At 38.4% G+C, this 22,190-nt stretch overlaps 1 long non-coding RNA gene across 1 annotated transcript in view; it reads right to left on the bottom strand.

Moving 5' to 3' along the window:
• The window catches only part of LOC148106976 (uncharacterized), a 511,020-nt gene that overhangs the window by 198,003 nt on the left and 290,827 nt on the right, over positions 1–22,190 (bottom strand). The window lies entirely within an intron of this gene.

Here is a 22,190-nt window from a genome sequence, read left to right as displayed (position 1 = left end):
TACCCTTCACCTGAGATAACAGCATTTACATTTATGTATTTGAGCCACGTGTTGCATTAGCTATAAAGAGGTTGGAGCAGAAAAGGGGAAGGTAGGTCTACCAGAGGCTTTGTTTCCTCTCTGCGGAGTCCTTGGTAATGAAATTGGCCATACTGAGCGTTCCAGTTTCAAAGGACATCTGCACTTGCTAATTAACATTTCATCACCAGCCTTTATCATTCCGGCCATCCATCGGATACCAATTCAAAAGGTGTGCTTTTTGCTTTCTGAAGGATTTGATTCTTCAATTGGAAAGCAAAGTGCATTTGGCTTCATTCAAAATTACTGGAAGAGGTACTTTATTATTTGAGCATTCACACCTTATTGTGGTCTATCTTTCTGTGGCAAGTTCCTGCCACTCTAATCCCAGCTGTATTCATATGCTCGATATAATTTCATTCACATTATGTTCAATAAATATTAGTCTAAAATTACAATAACAATAATGATGAACAGAATTCTAAGTGACTGCCGATCTAATAGTAAATATTTTGCTTCTGTGATATTCCCTTCTTCGGGTCTCTTTATTTCATACCGTGGGCCACAGCATGGGCTGTCTAAAACCTTTCCAAGTTAGCACGGCGTTACACAGTTTACCGAGCGGATTCTGATTTAAGGGACATACTGATAAAGATGGCGGATGAGAGGAATCATTCACAAAAACAGGAGATTATTTAAATGAATGTTATGATTAGAAAGCACATTGATAAGGACGTCAGAATTTGAGAGAGAGAGCAGATTAACAAAACCTACTAAATAAATGTCATCTATTTAAAGAGCAGGAAGCTTTATTTTGATTTTAGTGATTACTATAGGGTAAGAATCCAGAAGAGCTGGAAGAGAAGAAGCCTAAGAAATCTTCATCTTCATCCTATTGCTTCTCAAGGGCAGGAGAAATCGGCAGTGTCTTGAGGCCCGTGGTGGGAGGAGACGACACTCATCATTCTCTGAAGCTGCTATTCCCAAGACCAGTTAACCAGGGGGCCTACAGGTCGGCCGACCTCTCTGAGGTGGGCATCACTAAAACCTTCACCAAACGGTTTTGCTCCACATCACTCTCACTCTTGCTGACAGTTCTGGCCTCGTTCCCGTAGAACCATTCTTTTTTGTCTGTTTTGCTCAAATAAAATGGGTTACTCCACAGGAAGATATGTTGCCAAGGACTCATCATCATCCATGGGAATGACAGTGATGCCCTTGTCTTGGAAACTCAGAGAGATGGTCTTGAATTCCTGAGACTATCCTCTCCGTGTGTGTGTGTGTGTGTGTGTGTGTGTATGTGTGCGCGCGCGCGTGCGCATGCACGCATGCGCGTGCATACACACGTGTGTAAAACCACAATGACCTCAGAACAGATGGGAGGAGCACAGCTAGAATGTGTGAGAAGGGAGGAGCATAGAAGAGTGACAAAAGACAGCTCCTCAAGTACATGGTGCTGATGTCCTACTTATTTATATTCCTTCCCGGTTTTTTACTGCTCAATTTCCAACTGTCAGCCCCTGGATTCCTTTGCCTAAGAAAGTTCTTGGACCTTCACAGCCTGCTTTGTCCACCTGGGACAAGCTGGAAGTGCCCTGGAGTGTCGTCTCCCCCCTCCCCAAAACCATCATCATCACATGGTACAGATAGGCCATATAGGCCTCAACCAACGATGGATAGCAGTTGGCCTCTAGCCACACCAGTTCCTTCATACTTCCGGTGGGATACTTCTGGGCTATCTATCCTACACTGTCTCCTGGAGTTTTCTTTTTTTTTTTTTTTTTAAAGATTTTTTTATTTGTTTATGTGACAGAGAGACAGCCAGCGAGAGAGGGAACACAGCAGGGGGAGAGGAAGAAGCAGGCTCCCAGCCGAGGAGCCCGATGTGGGACTCGATCCCGAAACGCCAGGATCACGCCCTGAGCGGAAGGCAGACGCTCAATGACTGCGCCGCCCAGGCGCCCCTGTCTCCTGGAGTTTTCTAATAGGCTTATGCTCCAGTTTTATGAATGTCCTGGTCAATAAGCACAGTAAGATATACCACCAAAATAAGAGGCAAAACTTTCAGAAAGGAAGGGAAAAACTATTATCTGAAGATACACGCCTTACCTAAGAAAATCAACTGAAAACCTTTTGAATTAAAGAGTTCTGTAAAATGTCAGGATAAAGATAAATACACAGAAATAAGTCACTTGCATATATGCCAGAAAATACTGTTGAAGTTAAAAGATTAAATCAATATTAGTATCAACTATAATAAAACCCAAAAGGCAAGTTCTAACATGAAAATGCAGAAACTCTATGAATGAGACTGAACAAGAGAGAATATTTGAATAAAAACAGTTACATACTGGGGCACCTGGGTGGCACAGCGGTTAAGCGCCTGCCTTCGGCTCAGGGCGTGATCCCGGCGTTATGGGATCAAGCCCCGCATCAGGCTCCTCCACTATGAGCCTGCTTCTTCCTCTCCCACTCCCCCTGCTTGTGTTCCCTCTCTCGCTAGCTGTCTGTATCTCTGTCAAATAAATAAATAAAATCTTTAAAAAAAAAAAAAACAGTTGCATACCATACCGCTGCATGAGAAAATTAAATGCTTTAGAGATTGCATTTCTTACCAAATTTGCTTAAAGGTTTAACTTAGTACCAATCAAAACCGGAAGAGACTCTTAACTGTAGGAAACAAACAGGATTGCTGGAGGGGAGTTGGGGGGGGGATGGTGTAACTGGGTAATGGGCATTAAGGAGGGTATTTGATGGAATAAGCACTGGGTGTTATATGCAACTGATGAATCATTAAATTCTACCCCTTAAACTAATAATATACTACATGTGAATTAAATTGAATTTAAATAAAAAATTAAAAATTAAAAAAATTTTCACATATTTGTAAATTGAGACAGCTGTTTTAAAATGCGGCCAGAAGATTAAATAGGCAAGAACAAATGAAAAATATAAGAAAATCATAAAAATTTCAAAACTTACCATAAAGCTACCGTAACTGAGACAATATGATATTGGGAAAGAGATGGACACATAGGTCAATGGAATAGAATGGAAAGCCCAGCAGTAGACCACAGAAATATAGTCAACTGATTGTTCAATCGAAAGTTTTACGGAACTAATTATAGATCCATATGCAGTTATAAGAAATAACACAGAGATCCCAGTTTCTCGCAATGGAAACATTTTACAAAATTGTAACAAAATATCACAAGAATGTTGATATTCATAAGATCTATCAATCTTACTCAGATTTCCCTAGTTTTACTTGTATTCATTTGGGTGTGTTGTGTGTATTTAGTTCGATACAAGTTAATCACTTCTGTAAGTTCATTTATCCACTATGAGTCAAGATATACAATAGTTCAGGGGTGCCTGGCAGGCTTAGTTGGTAGAGCATGTGACTCTTGATCTCAAGGCCATGAGTTCAAGCCCCTGTTGGGTGTAGAGAATTCTTCAAAAAAAAAGATATAGAATAGTTCAATCACCAAAGAATCCACAAAAGTTGCGCTTCTATAAGCACAGCAGCGCCTCTCTTGTGCTGCCATTCTCCACCGCCTCCCTGAATCCTGGCAGCCATCTGTCACCATACAACGCTCTTAGCTTTATTGACTGTATTCCTTATATTGTACTTTTCATCTCTGTGACTTACTTATTTTTTTTAAAGATTTTATTTGTTTATTTGTCAAAAAGAGAGAGAGAGAGCACAAGCAGGGGGAGCAGCAGGCAGAGGCAGAAGCAGACTCCCTGCTGAGCAAGGAGCCTGATGTGGGACTTGATCCCAGGACCCTGGGATCATGACTTGAGCCAAAGGCCGGAGCTTAACCGACTGAGCCTCCCAGGAGTCCCTGTAACTTACTTATTTTATAACTGGAAGTGTGTAGCTCTTAATTCCCTTCGTCTACTTCACCCCACCCCCTACCGGCAATCAGGAAGCTGATGGCCTAGCTTGGGTACGAGCATTAGCAACCGACTCTTCAGCTGATACAGTGGACCGGGTGCATAGAAAAAGTGGCCACTGCAGCACCTGGGTGGGAAGACGTATTGCCAAGGATGCCAGATTGCCCTTGAAATATGGTGACTTAGTTAAAGTAGTAATAGCATGTCCTGTATGTTCTAGACAAAGCCCAAATCAACTGTGAAAGTTGTCCAGGGCCAGCCACTGGAGTTTCCGACTGATAAGGGATTGGCAAATTGTTTATATTAGCCCCCTTCCCTCTACATGAGGGTTCCAAACATGTCTTGGTTTGTGTGCACACTGCGTGTCCGGCCTGACCCGATTTCCCCTATTGCTGTGCAAACCAGGCTACCACCATTAGGGGCTGAGAGAAGCTGAGTACCATGTACAGATACTCTCATCAAACAGACCGTGATCAGGAGTCACAATTCAAAGGTCATAATATGCAAGACTGGGCAAAAGAACATGTCAAGGAATGGAGGTTTCATCTCCCTTCTAAGCAGCAAGATTAACAGTAAGGAAAAAAGGAATATTAAAGCAGCAGATTAAACTACTAATAAGTAAAATCACCTTGGCCAGGTAGACTAAGGTACTGTCCCAGGCTTTAAGAGCTTTGAATAATCAGTCAGTAAGGCCTGTTGTCCCATATGCCAGACTGGGGGCCCTGCTAAGACATCCAATGCTGTAAAGGTATGGGAGTCTCAGGAAATAGTCATCGCTCTGACTGTCAACACGGATCTGGAACAGCAAACCCCATCATGCCTGGAAAAGGCATTATCCACTGGAACTCGCAATGGGATATCCTGCTGGGACGGCCAGACAGCCACCAAACAAGCCACTTTAATGCAGTGAAAGTCTTTGCTGACCACTCAGGGCACCTGTGGAAGAGGGGGACATCTAAGGTTTAAGAGCTAGTCATGAGGGATGGAGTGTTGGATGCCACTGAGAAGACTTGACTGCGAATTGACCCTCAAGCTGGACCCAAGCAATCAAAGCCTCCTCGCCCCCCTCCCCTGTCTTTGGAACGTACACTTTGTCTGTCATTCCCACCGTGGGAGCTATTACAAGGACGTAGCCTGGAGAGATGTACTTGCCAACAAAGACAAGCCACGTTAGGAAGTTCCCTTGCTTAATAAAACTGCCACCTACTGATCTGAATGGGCTTGCCTCTTCCTTCAGACTCTTCCTGACCTCTGTGTACAGGGACAGTTTGTGAACCAATAACAACACAAAGAATGAACTTCAATGTTGGAATGAAGACTGTGATAAATTAACATAACACTACAGCTATATGACATAATCTCACTGAAGGGGCTAGGAAAAAAGGAACTGACTTAAATCACTTTGGGAAACAACATCCAGGCTGGAAACCATAAGGTTAAAGACAAAAGGAACTGTAGAGAATCACTGTAGCCCAGTTGGTTAACTGGTTTCACACAAGGGTATGTATTAACAATTCTCTCAAAGTGCTTCACATGCATACTGGAGTTGAACAAGTAAACAAATGGACTGTGGATGGTGAGAGTCAAGTTCTTCACTGCTGGTAAGAGAAGTGACTGGTAGGCAAGAGCAGAAAGCTAGAATAATCCATGGAGTGATGGATTAAAGTCAGAGACAGCGGAATGAATTCATATTTAGCTGAATATAGATACAAGTGGAGGAAGACAGAAACAGTTCGAGTTGTGTGTACACATGGGTGAGCACACAGGGATCGACTTCCCAGCGCTGTCTGCTGAGAGGGCCCAGAAGCAATGATACCCCAGTAGCAACAAGCACATCCAGAGCCCCCATCTTGGTTTCTAAAGACCATTTTCCAATAAAAGGAACGAGGGCCTACTTGTAGAAAGAGCTGACTCTAGAGCTATGGCGGGGAAGTCCAAAATCAACCTGGAACATCACATAGTACCAGCAAGTCAGGAAGCATTCAGAAAGCAAAAGAATGAAATCATGCCAAAGGGACACAGGAATCAATCTGAAAGAGCCTCCAATGGCCAGAGCTGGCACAATTTAAGCAAGAGTTTCAATAATCTAGTGTTGGATTATAACACAAACTACAAAATAAATATGCGTCCTTACCGATATAAATAAGCAATTGAATAAATACAAAAATGGTGAAGAAGAAATAAATCTTCCTTCCAGAAGAATCCCAGTTATTATTATGTAGATGTTCTCTACTCTAGGTGATTCATCCTTACTACTTCCCTCTCCCTCCACCAGTGAGTGCGGCCAGGTCTTACTGACTCGCTTCCAAAAAGAAGAGCAGGGAAAAGGGGAAAACGTTAATTCTACTGCAACGCTACCTTAAACTAGTGAACTAGATTAACACGATCGGTTATTAGTCGTATCGTTAATATTACGTGCTCCCGGATATGACGTGATGGGAAGAGCACTTCATGGCTGAGATTTTTTTTTCTCCAAACCCAGAACCCCAGTCTGATCATGGGGAAGAGCATGAGAAAAACCCCAATTTAGAGACGGTCTGCAAAACAGCTAACACTACTGCTTAAAACTCTCAATGTCATAAAAAATGAGAAAAGACTGAAACCATCATAGACCAGAGGAGACTAAGGAGACATGACAATTATGTAAAACAGAGTTTCCTGGATTGGATTCCATAACAGAGAAAAGACAATCATGGAAAAACTGAGGAGATCTGAGTAAAATCTAGAAAAAAATCATGGAGGTACTAAGTCATAAAATAGACCCTTTATCAGCAATATGAACCACCATTAATTTAGCCTCAGTGAATTTTAATTTAATATTATGAACTCTATTATTGAATATTTACCAATGAAAACTCGGTAATTAGTGTTCTTAAAGGACTTCATATATCAAAGTTATTAACCAAAAATACTACAATTTATATTGCTTGCACTAAATGGAATATTTCCACTGGCTCCAAAGGAGAGTATTCACCTCGCTCTCAGATTGGTATCTCATCTCTATTTTTCATTTTCTCTCTCTCTGGGGGTGTTTCTCATTTTCCTTTCATATACCTCTTGTTTTCTCTTTTTCCTGTTGTGTTTGCTCCCTTGGACACTCTATTCTGCCTTATAACCTCATTTTATTTATTAGATGGGTGCCTTCGTCTAGAATTATATAAATAGTGTAATCACTAAAGATCTTTCAGCCTCTCATTTGTTGCTGTGAATCCAGAATCCCATTATCGAAGACTGCTGAGCACAACGGATGTTATTAGCTGCAGGGAAAGCAAAGAGAACCTTTGAAATCATATAGTCCTATTTCTTTGCATTCCAGGCACTTCCAAAGAATGCAAATGGCTGTTTGACAAATGGAAAAATAAATTCGCCATATGTTTAAATTTATTCGCTAGCCACCTGGTAGAGGGAGTAGAGGAAACCTTTTCCTACTTGCCTCTTGTCTGCTGTGATCCTCTCTGTCCTATTTTTTTCCTTCTGTGAAATAAGCAGTAAGGTGATTTTGACAAAGCACCTCTGTTTCTCATCTACACTATATAATGCAATACCTGGTACGCACGCTTCGTACTATGATTTCCAGACCCCTATCTATTGTTCCTTAGACCTATTCTTAGGGGGACAGAGAGTAGGAATTTCTTTTCAACAAATTGAAAATTTCAATTCGATTGCAGTCTAAAAATATATAAAGAAAGTTAAGCTTGATCATCTGGGTGACTACTTCATCACCCAGTACTGCCAAAAAGTTCCAGGAACCAAACTTGTTTATCATTATGTTCACAAGTAAAGGCCAACCATATTAGTACGTGCTGCATGGAGGGCTTTTTACGGAGGTTCAATGGAGAACTGAGTCATCAAATAGCTCTCAGGGTACAAGTCTCATCAAACAAAAGAACGAAGAGCCATTGCAGTCAGGATTATTTCCCGATGCCAATGAACTCACTGCATAGTTGTTTCTTTCTTTCATGGTTTTCTGTTTGGTTTTTTTTGTTAATAGAAGAGGACAAAAATAGTGAGTAGTAAACCTGCAATAACTGTTTTTAATTTTTCAGTATCGGATTTTGGAGTGCAGTATTATATTGATTATGCTGTCAAAGTAAAGGATTGGTGATTTAAAATTAGATCAGCGTTAAAATTGAAAAATTGCATTAGTAAACTAGTAATGAGACATGATGGCCCATCATTCTCCATATAAAAAGAATCAATTAAACAAAAATAATGAAACATTCAAATATATCTATTTTTATCAACACCAGCATCACCAGTTTCATTTTAGAGAACCATCCTTGATCATATTAAGTTAATATTTTTAGTTTTATTTATTTTATTTTGTGGTTTTTGTTTGCATTTATAATTCATTATCATTTAACAAGTGAAAGGTTTCTATTTACTTTTATGGCTACACAAATTTTAGAAGCATTTCCAGTAATGTATACGATGAGTATAAGATGTTTTAGGACCCTGGTAGAGACTAAGGAGCAAGAGTGGTATGAGCAGCGATTTCAGGTGAGAGATGGCATTCAAGACTAGATAGAGGAGACTGACTTCAACAGAGTAAGAGATAAGAAGCCAGTGACAGAAAATTAACCCATCCTCATTATACAGAGAGGAGTGGAACGGGGAGAGCATAGAGCCAGAGGAGAATGATATTACAGAAAATTCGGACACAAAGTGATAAACACCTGGATGGGATAATGACAAAAATAACAGAGAAAAAGACATGTTAGTGATTGCACCATGAAGCTACCTGGAATATAAACACAATTACTCTGATTGGATCTTTGCATTTTTTTCTTTTCCGAGACTAAGGGCTGGTCATCCTGGAGCCAAAGCAAGACCTCGGTACTAAGAGACCAGTGGTTTGGTGCTGGGTCTGATACCTACTCACAGGCATTCATATACTCTTTGTGGTCTCAGTTATCTTATCTATAAACAAAATGGATTAGCTGGAAGGGTGGATTTCAAATACCATCCCACTCGCCCCCACTATTGGAATCTTTTATTCTAAGATACCGGACGTCGTACGTAAAACTCAAAAAGTTGAGAGAGCTAAAAGCAGCTCAGAAGTTCAGAAAAACGTCTACATACATCTGCCATGTGATCCAGCCATTCCACCCTTAGGTATTTGCCCAAGAAAAATGGAAGCATATGTCAGCACAAGACTTGTAGTAGAATTTTATAGCGACTTTATTTGTAAGATCCCGAAACGAGAGACAAAAGACAACCAAAATGTCCACCAACAGATGAACAGAAAAATAAACTGTAATAGGTCCATACAATGAGATACTATTCAGCAATAAAGAGGAATTTTCTGTCGCTACACACAACAACCTGGGTGAACCACATAATTACTGCTTATTATTCTTTCTTTGAAAGAAGCCCAACACAGGAGAGTACACCTTATATGATTTAGTTTATAAAACTCCAGAAAATGCAAACTCTTCTACAGGGACAAATATTAGATCAGTGGTTGCTTTAGGATGGATAGAGAGATGGGGGAGGGAGAATCATATAAGGGGGGGGGTACCAGGAAACGTTGGCGGGTGATGGATGTATCCACTATGTGGATTGTGGTGATGGTTTCGAGGTTGTATATACGTCAAAATTCATCAAATTTTACATGTTAAATATATGTAGTTTGTATGTCAATTACATCTCAGTAAAGCTGTTCCCAAAAATAGAGAAATCTTGACAGTTGATGCCTGGTAGCTGGCCTAGTTATTTCCACTTAAGGCATGGTGTTCTTCTGGTGGACAAAACCAATATTGCAGGATACAACCTAAGACAAGGACCCCCAAATGACTATGATGGAACAAATTAATAGAAACACTAACTCATACTTCATAACGATGCCTGAACAGACATAAGAACAGAGACACTGGGCAATCACAGAATGACCAAACGCTACCACACCACCTTCTTGGTCAGCATAAGTGACAAGCTTCTCTTCAGTGAATACTCTAGCCCCATTCTTTTCCTCCTACCTCTTAGAGAAAAATTAAGATACCCAACTCTCGAATTGCCCCAGATTCCTGACAGCAGTCAATTCAAAACAGATCCTTGCTTCCTGAACCTTCCAACAAAATAAAACAAAAACAAATTACTAACATAAGCCTCAATCCTGTAATAAGCAACTCCCTCCCCCTTGTCCATTTTCTCTTTCAGAGAATCTCCCATGTTTTTCTGCCATGTGCAGTACTCCCCCCCACCCTTGCTGCAATGATAATAACCTGTTTATTAACTAAAACGGTTCCTGGTGATCTTTGGTTGGTGGGGATAGAAGAAAAACTTGACAGTAGAGTTCTCTCAACTGAGGCATCTGGGAAACGTCTCTCCCGTGTCTGCCATTCTCATTGCCCCTGAGGAGCACTTTGGAAGCCCCAAAGGCAGAAAATATCTAAAGATGACTAAAATCTATATTTTCATGGAGTTGATGACGATAATCTTGGTCCCTAGAAATAATGACTGTCTTTATTCAGGTTTTTTTAATATTTTTTGTTTAAAGATTTTATGTATTTATTTCAGAGAGAGCAAGAAAGAGAGAGAGAGAGCACGAGCAGGAAGGAGGGGTAGAGGAAGAGGGAGAAGCAGACTCCCTGCTGAGTAAGGAGCTAGACCTGGGGCTCGATCCTGAGGCCCAGGGATCATGACCTGAGCCAAAGGCAGATGCTTAACTGAATGAGCCACTGGGGCACCCCCTTTATTCAGCTTTTTAATGGAAAAGACCTGGAATGTCCTTTTTAACATCAGTTTTAACATCAATATTGTGTCTGAGAATGGTGACCAACACAGTTTGCATAGAGGCTGTTATTTATATAGAGAAAGCATTTTGACGTCTCCTCAAAAGTTTAAACTATGCTTGGTCTGTGGCAGTGGGGAGAGAAATTCCATTTTTGCTGACTTAAAAGAGATTGATCCATGAATGTGCTTTCCTTAGCTTCCTGCTGATAAATGCTTTTCCCCTGCTATTTTCCTGAGTTATTTCTGTCCCTGGATTCTCATCTTGAATAAGCAGACAGGGAATTGAGATGAAGAACAGACTCGAATATTTGGGATGTTTTCCAGAATGCGCTGGCCAATGATGGAAAACTGTGATAGGGCAAAGAAAAGTTGATTCGTGAGAGGTATTTTTAGAACTTTAAATATACCCAAATGTCAAACGTACTTTTTTAAAAGGCAAGAGTATGTATGTATAAAGTTCTTTTTCTGTGCTACTAAAATCCTAAAAGAAATTTACTATCTGCCATCTAATCTACGTTGACACTTTACAGAGTTCTAGAAAGGAAATTTTACATCATTTTTTGTTGTTTAAATATGTATAACAAGTAGCACAGTGATAGAAGCCAAAGACTAAAAGAATCTTGAAGCTGTGAAAGTAGCTTTTGATTTGCGGCTACAATTCTTTGCTTTTTGGATAAAGGGGGAAGGGGCACCGACACGGTGAGAACAAAAGAGAAAAATCACCTTCCCATATTATATTCACATGTCCAAGCGTGACAGTTTTGATGCCACCACCTGTATTTTGGGACTGGGGCTCACCTGGGGAGAGATGGTGCCCTAAGGCTGGAAAAACTGCAAAATGTCAATGCAGCTAGAAACCAGGGCCCCGTAGTCAGGAGGCTAAGATTCTTATCTTCACAAAGGCACCTGCCAACTATACCAACTTTGGATAATTCACAAAACCTCTCTAAACCATAATTTTCTGAAACGCGGTATCTGTTTCAAATGGGGCCTGTCAGAATTACATAAAATAATAGATAAAAAGCTCTTAGCGTAGGCCCTGCCACACTGTAGGTCCCATATAAAGATTGGATACTACTATTACTACTATTTGCTGGAAGGAGCTGTAATTATATCCGAGCATTGAGGACTCTTTTTATTTGTATCACAGTAATACACATATTTGAAAAAGTAAAATATTACTAAGAGTTTATAATTGAACAGCCTGACCACTTCCTGCCACATGGGATTCTCTCTCCCCAGAGGGAACAACTCAAATCTTCCGGCTGTGATTTTTTGTTTTCCCGGTATTTATTTTCAAATTTCTAAACAGCATACAATGCTGCTATGCACTAATGTTTCCATATTCAAACACCGTATACGAATTCTTGTGATCAAAACTTAGAACTTTCTATTCTTACACAACCCCATGTTCACTTCGCCTTCCATGCTCTGCCTATTCTGCTAACGGAGTCGTATTCCATTTTTGCCAAATTGAATATTCAGAGTTTATGTTATCATAACTGAATATGTATTTTTCCGAGTTAAGCCACTTGTATGTGATAATCACATTTCCTTTCTTGTACACCGTTGTGTTGCCTGGAAATTAGTATGATTAGCACATTTGTTCCTCTGTTCACCTATAATAATACTTCGCACACTCACTGATAAAACTGTGAAATTCCTCCCAATTCGGTCAAATACATCAGTCTGTTTCTCTGAAGGGGTAGTGGAAAGGGGCATTACTTGAAGAACTCTATCTTTTCCATTAAATCCTCACTGTGTGCTTTTCAGGGGTGCTGCTTTACTGTCAACGTTAATACACCCTCTCCCCATAAATCTGAGAATTTCCTTTGTCTCTCAGCTGTGCTAGTTCCTCTGATACATAGACCCTGATTTTTTTCTCCTTATTGGCTTATTCCCTCATCTGGTTTAAACATTTATTTACTTATTTGAGAGAGAGAGAGAGAACGAGAGCAGGGGGTGGGGCAGAGGGAGAGGGAGAGAGAATCTTCAAACAGACTCCCGGCTGAACACAAAGCCTGAGCCAGGGCTCGATCCCACCACCCTGAGATCATGACCTGAGCTGAAATCAAGAGTCGGACCTTAACCAACGGAGCCATTCAGGCGCCCCATCCCTCATTTGGTTTAGACACAGTTTCTAGGAGCTTTCTTACATAGATGCACAGGAACCATTCTGGAGACCTTGAGTGTCCAAAATGGTATTAATTTCATCTTTAATTTTGATTAATAATTTGACTGAAACTCCAAGAACCAAGAACCCCAACGTAGAAATCATTTTTCCTCAAAATTTCAAGCAAATTGCTCAATGGCTTTTAGTTTCCACTTTTACTCTGGAGAAATTTAAGGCCATTCTGACCCCAGTCCTTTATGTTAGCATACAATTTATTTTTTTTCCCCTCTGAAATCTTTAAGGGTCATCTTTGCTCCCATAGCATTGTGAAATTTAATAATCTTGTATTTTAGGACAGGTATTTTTCTAACATAAGCATTTAATGCGATAAATTTCCCTGTAAGCACAGCTTTACCTACGTCCTATAAATTTTGATACATTGTATTTTCGTATTCATTCAATTCAAAATATTTTCTAATTTCCCTGAGACTTACTCTGATTCCTGGATTACTTATAAGGATTTTCCTTAATTTCCAAGCATTTGGATAAACTCTTGTTAGCCTTCTGTTATTAATTTTTAATTGAATTCCCTATAGACAAAGGTCATACCTGGCAGGATTTCCATTCTTTGACATTTATTAAGGTTTGTTTTATGCCCAGGATATGATCTATCTTGGTGAATAGTCCTTGTGCACTTGCACCAAATGTGTGTTATGTTGTTGAAGGGAGTGTTCTCTAAATGCCAGTTCCATCCAGTTGCTTGATGGCATTAGTCAATATCTTTGTTGATTTTCTGTTGACCAATTCTATTACTGAAAGAGTGTTGAAATTTTCAAGTGCAATTGTATATTTTTTTACTTTTTCTTTTGGTTCTATAAATTTGTTCCTCAAGTATTTTGCAGTTCTGTTTTTAGAGAAGTACATTGTTAGCATCGTGTCTTCTTTGTAAATCTACTATCAATAGATAATCTATTTCTGGCATCTTTTTTGTACTGAAGTCTACTTTATCTGATATTAATGTAGTCACTCCAGGTTTTTTTGGACTCATATTTGCATGATATATTTTTCTCCATCCTTTAACTTTTAATCTATTATGTCAGATTTGAAATGAGTTTCTTGTAGACAGCATATGGGTCGTTTCTTTAAAAATTCATTTCTAAAACCTCTTTTAATCAACACATTTACATCATTTGCATTTTACCTAATTATCAAAATGTCTGGACTTAGGTCTACCATTTTATATTTTTTTCTGTTTGTTCCCTCTGTTCCCTCTTTACCTGCCTGCCTTTTTTTTTTTTTTAGTTATTTGACCAATTTTTAGTATTCCATTGCAACGTATCAATTGTGATTTTGACTACACCTCTTTGTATAATTTGTTTAGTGGCTGCTCTGCGGACTACAATATACATACTGAACTTTTCACAGTCTACTTAGAATCAATGTTTTAGAACTTTAATAGGAATATAGAAACCTTACATTGACGTAGGTCCCTTTATCCTCCTCTCTGGGTACTACGATATATATATTACACCTACCTACATTGAATTCTCCATCAGGCAATGTTACAGTTTTTGCTTACAACCATTAAATGTGTTGCAAAAACTAAATAGGAGATAGTCTACTGTATTGAGCCAAATATTTGCCATTTCTGATGCTCCTCCATCATTCCAGAGGTTCCAAGTTTCCCTCCATACTGTCTGTAGAATTTCCTTTAGAAATGATTTCTGGGAAGCTCTGTATACATTCTCTTAATTTTCCTTCATCGGTTTTAATTTCACTCTTGTTCCTATAGGGTATTGTTACTGGATGCAGAATTCTAGGTTAGCAGCTATTTCTTTCAGTGCGTGAAAAATGTTGTGCCACTTCCTTCTTCAGTGGTTTCAGATGAGAAATCCACAGATACTTGCATTATTATTCTCCTATAGGTAATGTGTCCTTTTCCTCTGGCTGTGTTTTTTTGTTTTTTTGGAAGATTTTTTTTTCATTGTCTTTGGTTTTTATCACTTTTATTATGCAATGTCTGGGCAGGGATTTCATTGGGTTTATTCTATTTTAGTCTCACTCAGCTTCTTGAATATTCAATCTTTGGAAATTCTCAGTCCTCACGTATCTTAGGAATTTTTTTCAGTATCTCACACTTTCTCTTTTCCTTCTGGGATTGCAGTGACATGAAGGTTAGATCTTTTGTTGTTGTCCCCCCACCCCCAGTCCCTGTGGCTCTGTTAGCTATTTTCTATCTTTCTTCTCTCTACCGTCTAGATTAATTGCTACTGGTCTATCTTCAAGTTCATGACTCTTTGCTCTGTCACTTCCATTTTTCTATGAGTCTACACAGTGAGTGTTTTTTGTTTGTTTCAGTTATATCTTTCCACTCTAAATTTCCATTTTATTATTTATATCTTCTCTTTCTTAGCTGATACTTTGTATTTTAACTCTTGTTTCAAGTGTGTCTGTAATTACTCATCCAAACATTTTTAGAATGGATTCTGTAAGTCTTTGTCATATCATTCCAACATCTACGTCACCTCAATATTGGCATCTACTGACTATGTTTTCCCATGTGAGTTGACATTTTAGTGATTCTTTGTATGTCACCTAAGTTTGGAATGTACCATGGCCATTTTGAATATTAGACCACGAGCCTGTGGTTTTGTTTATAGTCTATGGAGAATATATATATTTGTTTTAGCAGACACTTGACCTGCTTAGATCGATGCTGCACCTTCCAACCCATCTTCCATGGACTCGGATTTCGGATCAGTTCAGTTTCCAAAGACCTTGCAGTGCTATTCAGATCTGTCCTGTATGTGCACCACCCAGTGGTCAGTTTGGGATCGCACAGAGGTCTGTCTGTTAGCTCAATTCTCAATGTTTTTGGGGTACTACCTGTAATGAGATCCATTCATGCGCAGTGAGAGGTGGATGAGCGAGAAGTTTCTAAACAGTTTTATGGGGCTGTTTCAGTATCCTGGGAGATATCAGCTTAATCTGGAAGCTGAGTGACACAGGGATTGAGGAAGAGATGTTTTACATTTATTAACAGACACATCAATAGGAAAAGAAACAATACTGGGTGAATTACATGAATAGGAAATTTACAGAGAGTAAAAAAATGACATAAATGAAAAGATGCTCAACTTACATCAAAGAACGTGTGTATTATCATAATGAGATACGATTTGCTCCAGTATGATTGAAAAAAATTAAAAGTCTGACCATATCAAAGGTTAATACCAATATAGAACAACAGACTGGTGGAAGGGTCATTATACCACCACTTGTGGAAAATAACTTAGTAGTAACGAGTAAAACTGAAAACAAACACACAAGATGATGCAGCCTTAGTTACTTGCCCTGGGGAGAGTCTAGCTCATATCTAAAAGGAGATGTGTACAAAATGTTCTTAGCAGAAATATTTATAATAACTAAAAAATGGGAACAACCTAAATGCTGACTGAAAAAACAAAGTATGTTCTCTGTATATAATAGAATACTATACAGCAATGAGAATAAATGAATTGGAACTACAAATATCAACAATGAAAGACTAAAACAAAATATAAATGAGAAAAGGAAAGTAAATTTCACAAGTATAAATACTTGTATAAAGTATAAATATAGTCTTCCCATGAAAGCTTTTTCAAGTTTAAAAATATGTAACCAATACTATTACTTACATATATATATATTATTAATACAGAGCTATAGCTACTAATATATGTATAAAGAAGAAAAGGTTTATGTGTGTGTGTGTATATATATATATATATATATATATATATATATATATACTTCAACTGTATTAGTAATGTTTAATTTCTTAGGTTGAATGGTGGGTACATTGTCATTGGTTTCATTACCCCTTATACATTAAAAACAGTTGTGGCAAAGGCATAGAGCATGAAATTTACATGTGTCTTATCATTTCAATGAATCTGTTTGTGAGGCAAGGACCAACCAAAGCAGCTCCCAGCCATCTTTACAACAGTCCCTCCTACCCTTTCTTTCCACCATATATGCTCACTGGCATTCCAGGGATTATTCAAATAGATCTTAAGATTTTCCCACATGTCTGCCTTTTCTAGGATTTTCCCTGTGTCTGGAATGCCTCTTCCTATTCATATACCAGAATATTATCTTTTCTTCAAGATATACCTCAGTCCCACTACAAGAAGCTGTCCCCAGCACAGGGAGTTTCTGGAGCAACCTTGTGCCAGCTTGCAAAAGCCAATTGTTATATTTGCAGAAAAGTTTGAGCCGACTGACATCACACTGGCAGCTTGGAATTGGCCATGGTGAAAATATGGATACCATGAAATTTGGCAAAGGGTACAAATCAGGGCTTTGTCCTCAGAGGGTCAGTTGTTAAGCATTTACCAGTACACCAGCACCAACGCCTCCTGATAGAATTTATGCTTCTTTCCCTTAGACTCTCTTGGGCTTTTGGAGTACTCATTACTGTTTACCTTGCATTTTAGTTTTTAATGAATGCATCTGTCTTTCCCATGTCATTGTTAGCTACTCTAGGGCAGAGAAGAAATTGCATTCATCCTTGTATCTCCCACAACACCTAGCAGAGTCTTTTCAGTATGACAGGTCCTCAATAATTTGATGAGTTGAATGTTCAAAAAGAAAGAGGTTCAAATTTCCCACTCTCCAACCAAGAGTGAATTGGGGATGCACACTGTTCCCACAGGAGGTCTGGCAAGTCGTATGGCAATGAGTGGAGTTAGATGATAAACTTAGCAGGGAAGGGGGAAGACAATTTTTAAAAATAATATGGCACATAACACTCCCACTACTTATATTTTTCCTTAATTTTAATAATCAATGAATTTCACTTATCAGGGGAACATTTCTTTATTCTTATAAAATGTACTTTTCCACTTGTACAGATCAAATATAAGACTTAGATCCTTTTTAATGTTTTACAGTTTGAAACAGAAATGCTAATATTTTATAAAGTTGCCTGAAAGAAATAAAGCTTAAAAATAATCTAAAACAAAATAATTATAATTGAGGGAGCCTGAGGACTAAAACATGTGAAAATCACTTTCCTACACAGCAGTATAGCAGGCTACAGACCTTAAAAAAAAAAAACCTATCTCACTAAATATAACTAAAAAACCCTGTTTTATGAAACATCTAATTATTTTTCATGTATCAACGAGCTTTCAAATTAGTAACCGTTGCTCAGAGCTGAAAATTAAATTAAAGCAGAAACTCAGAGAGGTGAAAGAAACTTTAATCTAGCTTTGATCTTGAGAACATTTGCCAAACCAGGTGAACTTGAGCTTCGGAGGTCCTGGCCTCATGGGCGTGGGGGACAGGATACAAAGCTCTGAGCCTACCCAGAGCAGACAGTCTAACAGAAGATCACCCTTATGCCTACATACATGCATAATGCTGGAACTCAATAGGCTACACCTTCAAAATAAAATTGAATTAGACACTTCTTCCTACCAGGAGATGAAAAGAAAATGTTTATATTACAATTTGGTAATGAATAGGGGGGAATCTCCCTTGAGAATATATGCAGCAACAGGCTGTTTCTCATGTAGATTACAGCTGGATTCACCCACTTGGAGTGATCCAATAAAACCTAAGGAGACATAGTTAAAGTGTTCCTGGTCTAAACATGCCCCAGGTACTAGACAGAATGCAAATCTCCTTTGAACAAACTGAGTTTCTTTTTTTGTTGTTGTTGTTAAAGATTTTTATTTTATTCATGTGACACAGAGAGAGAGAGTGCAAGCACAAGCAGGGGGAGTGACAGAGGGAGAGGAAGAAACAGGGCTCCCCACCGAGCAGGGACAACAACCCATGGTTCAATCCCAGGACCCCTGGATCATGACCTGAGCTGAAGGCAGATGCTTAAACGACCGAGACACCCAGGCACCCCTGAACAAACTGAGTTTCAACCCTTACCTCAAAGGATTCCCTTAGATCAAGTTCCCAAAAATATGAATTCACAGTCCAAAGGAGTAAAATATCAAACATGGTGAGTGCAAAGCAGCAAAAATAATAAAGCACAGAATCAGACCCAGAATGATGCAGATACTGAATGATTAGAAACACTGTAGGTTTTCTAAATAGGTTCAATATATTTAAAGATATAAAAGAAGGAGATAAAATATGAATAAAGAATAATACATCTGCAAACAAGCAGATTTGAAAAAATTAAATCATTTCAAAGGGGCAGAAATATAACTGAAAATTTAAGACAACAAATGGGTTTAGCAGCAGATTAGAAATATCTGATAAGAAAAATATGAACTAGAATATAGATGTGATGAAATTATTAATATCTCATTAAAACTAAGCCAGAGAGAAATTGAAAAATTAAACAGTCCTACAATCATTAAATACTTTAAGTCAGTAGCTAAAATTTTTATCATAACCTTTTGGTCTGGGTTAAATTCGTTACAAAGTCAATTTCAAACACATATGTAATAAACTTTTTTTTTAATTTACCATGTCCTGGAGTATAAAGCTAGTCTCAATAAATTCGAAAAGATTTCATAGACTCTCTTCTCTGACCACAAAACAATTAAGTTAGAAAACAATGTTATAAAGATAATTTTTAAAATCCAAACGTTGTAGACTTAAGAAATAAACAACTAGGGGCGCCTGGGTGGCGCAGTCGTTAAGCGTCTGCCTTCGGCTCAGGGCGTGATCCCAGCGTTCTGGGATCGAGCCCCACATCAGGCTCCTCCACTGGAAGCCTGCTTCTTCCTTTCCCACTCCCCCTGCCTGTGTTCCCTCTCTCGCTGGCTGTCTCTGTCAAATAAATAAATAAATAATCTTAAAAAAAAAAAAAAAAGAAATAAACAACTAAATATCACACAGATTAAAGAAGAAATATTAACAGAAATTAGAAAATATTTACACCTGAATTATAATGACAGAACTTTACATAAAAGTACATGGGATGCAGCAACAGCAGAATATCCAGGAAGATTCTAAGCCTTAACTACTGAAAGTGATTTACAGATGCAATGAAATTCCCATCAAATGCCAAAATGATTTTTTTATAATCTTGACAAAGTTATCCTAAAATATATGTGGAATTTCATATTGCCAAGACTATCCAAGGCTTAAGAAGTTGAGAGCCTTGCCTTCCCTGAAATCAAGAGTTATTATGAAGCTATATTAATAAGACAACAAAGTAATGGCCTAGAGATAGCCCAAATGGACCAATGGACGAAAACAGAGGTCACAGAAATCATCTAATGTATATATGGAAGCCTGGTATATCACAGAGCTTTTACCGAAAATCTGTGGAGAAGGGAGAGATGGTCCAATATATGGTGATGTGACATTTGGCTACCTAAATGGGAAAACAATTATATAGGGTTCTTGCTTCACAGCAAATGCAACAATCAATTAAGTGGGATTTAAAACTTAATTGTTTTTTTTAAAAGATTTATTTATTTATTTGAGACCGAGTGGTGAGAGGGGTAGAGGGAGAGAATCTTCAAGCGGACTCCCTGCTGAGCATGAAGCCAGACATGGGGCTAATTTCATGACCCTGGGATCATGACCTGAGCTGAAACCAAGAGTCAGATGCTCAAATGACTGAGCCACCCAGGCGCCCAGGACTTAACTTTGAATAGTGACTAATAATACTTTCAGAAGAAAATATAAGAGATTATACTTCTTAGCATTGTTAAGGAGAAAATTTCTTAAAGACACAAAAATAAAAATAATAAAGGTAAATACTGATAAGTTTGACTATGTTATGTTTGAGACCTTCTAGAGATAGCCCAAAATAATGAAAAGCCACATGGGGAGAAGATTTTTGAAACAAATACGAGTGACCCAGAATTCATATCTAGACTATATAAAGAACTCTTACAAATCAATAATGAAAAGAAAAATATCCCGATTTTAAAGAGAGAGAGAGAAATCTTAAAGACACACTCCATAGAAGCGGAAATTTAAGTGATGATTAATTACATGAAATAGCGATTAATTTTATTAGTAATCAGGAAAAACTAATTCAAACTACAAAAAGATAGACACTATGATATATTGACCAGCTGGCAAAAATTAAAAATGTGTACAATATCATACACTGACTGGTGAAAGGAGGAGGGGAAATGTAATAGATTTTTACAATTATTTTAGAAAGAAATTCATCAGTTTTCAAAAAGGTAAAATGTGCATACCCTGTGGGCTAGAAATCGATGACTTTAAGTGTATGTCCAAGAGAAATTAGGGCATGTCCATCTTAGGATGCACGTATAAAAATGTTCATGTTTGTACTGGCATGGTTGATGATTTCGTTAAACTGGAACCCTCCCCCACACATGGAGACCAACAGTAGAATGGAAAAATAACGTTGCAGCACATGCACAGTATGGAATAGTGCTTAGTAGTATAAATGGATGAAATGCAGTCGCAGGGAACAGTGTGTATGAATCTCTGAAACATAATGCTCTTCCAAAAAAAAAAAAAAGGTGGAAAAGAATGTATATATACTGTATGTTCAAAGCATCGTGTTTTTAAAAAAAAAACATGGAAAATTTAATGATTTTTAGGAATATAAACGCGTGTGATAAACGATTAAAAAAAATCAAGGAGATGGGCAAAATGGGTGAAGGGGAGTGGGAGAGATAGCTTTCCAGCTAGGGAATGAGTAAGTCAAGGGGCTGAAAGGTATAGCAGAGGGAATAGAGTCGATGATGTTGTAAGAGCCCCGTATGGGACACATGGTAGCCATAACATATGGACTTGCTGAATCACTACATTGTACACCTGAAACTAATGTAACTCTGTGTGTCAACTATATTTCAATTTAAAAAAAAAATCGAGGACTTGCCTCTGAACGGGGAGGCAATGGGGTTGAGATCAGAATGAATCTGAAGGTCTCATAGATATTATCCTTGTTCTGAAACTGGTTGATGAGGGTACATGGGCATTCCTTATATTATTATTTTACTTATACATATTTTATAAACATTCTTCTATATCCACTCAATATTTAATAAGAAGAGTTTTACAATACAGAAGGCATGAGCATGGGCGTGCATTTCTGTTACTTACAGAGGCAAATTGCTGAAGCCTACCTTAGAGGCAGAGTGTGGAGTATGAGTTGGGTATGTGACAGCCAGTTCTTCTCAGTGGGTTGTGCCAAGATTTAAAACTTAAGAATAACATCTTTACTCAAGCATTACTTGCTCTGTGCTTATTTTAGAAAATGCAAAAGGCCACAAGGCAGGTAATTTCTGGATGCTTATTAACAAAGTTTCAAAATGACACAAAGAAATCAGCATGCATTCAACCATATTTCTTGATTCTTGAATCACAGATCAATAGATGGTAACTAGAAACTGGGATGTTACTAAGGTTCCACAGCTGAAAAAAGTGCTGAAGGTCTAACGAGAGAACAGCATTTTTTGGTCGAAAATGTACGAACTAC

Source organism: Ursus americanus, chromosome X (assembly GCF_024610735.1).
Source record: "Ursus americanus isolate L20-20 chromosome X, mUrsAme1.1.p, whole genome shotgun sequence".
Classification (NCBI taxonomy): domain Eukaryota; kingdom Metazoa; phylum Chordata; class Mammalia; order Carnivora; family Ursidae; genus Ursus; species Ursus americanus.
Note: the sequence above shows the minus strand (reverse complement) of the source record. Positions and strands in the feature narration are given on the sequence as shown.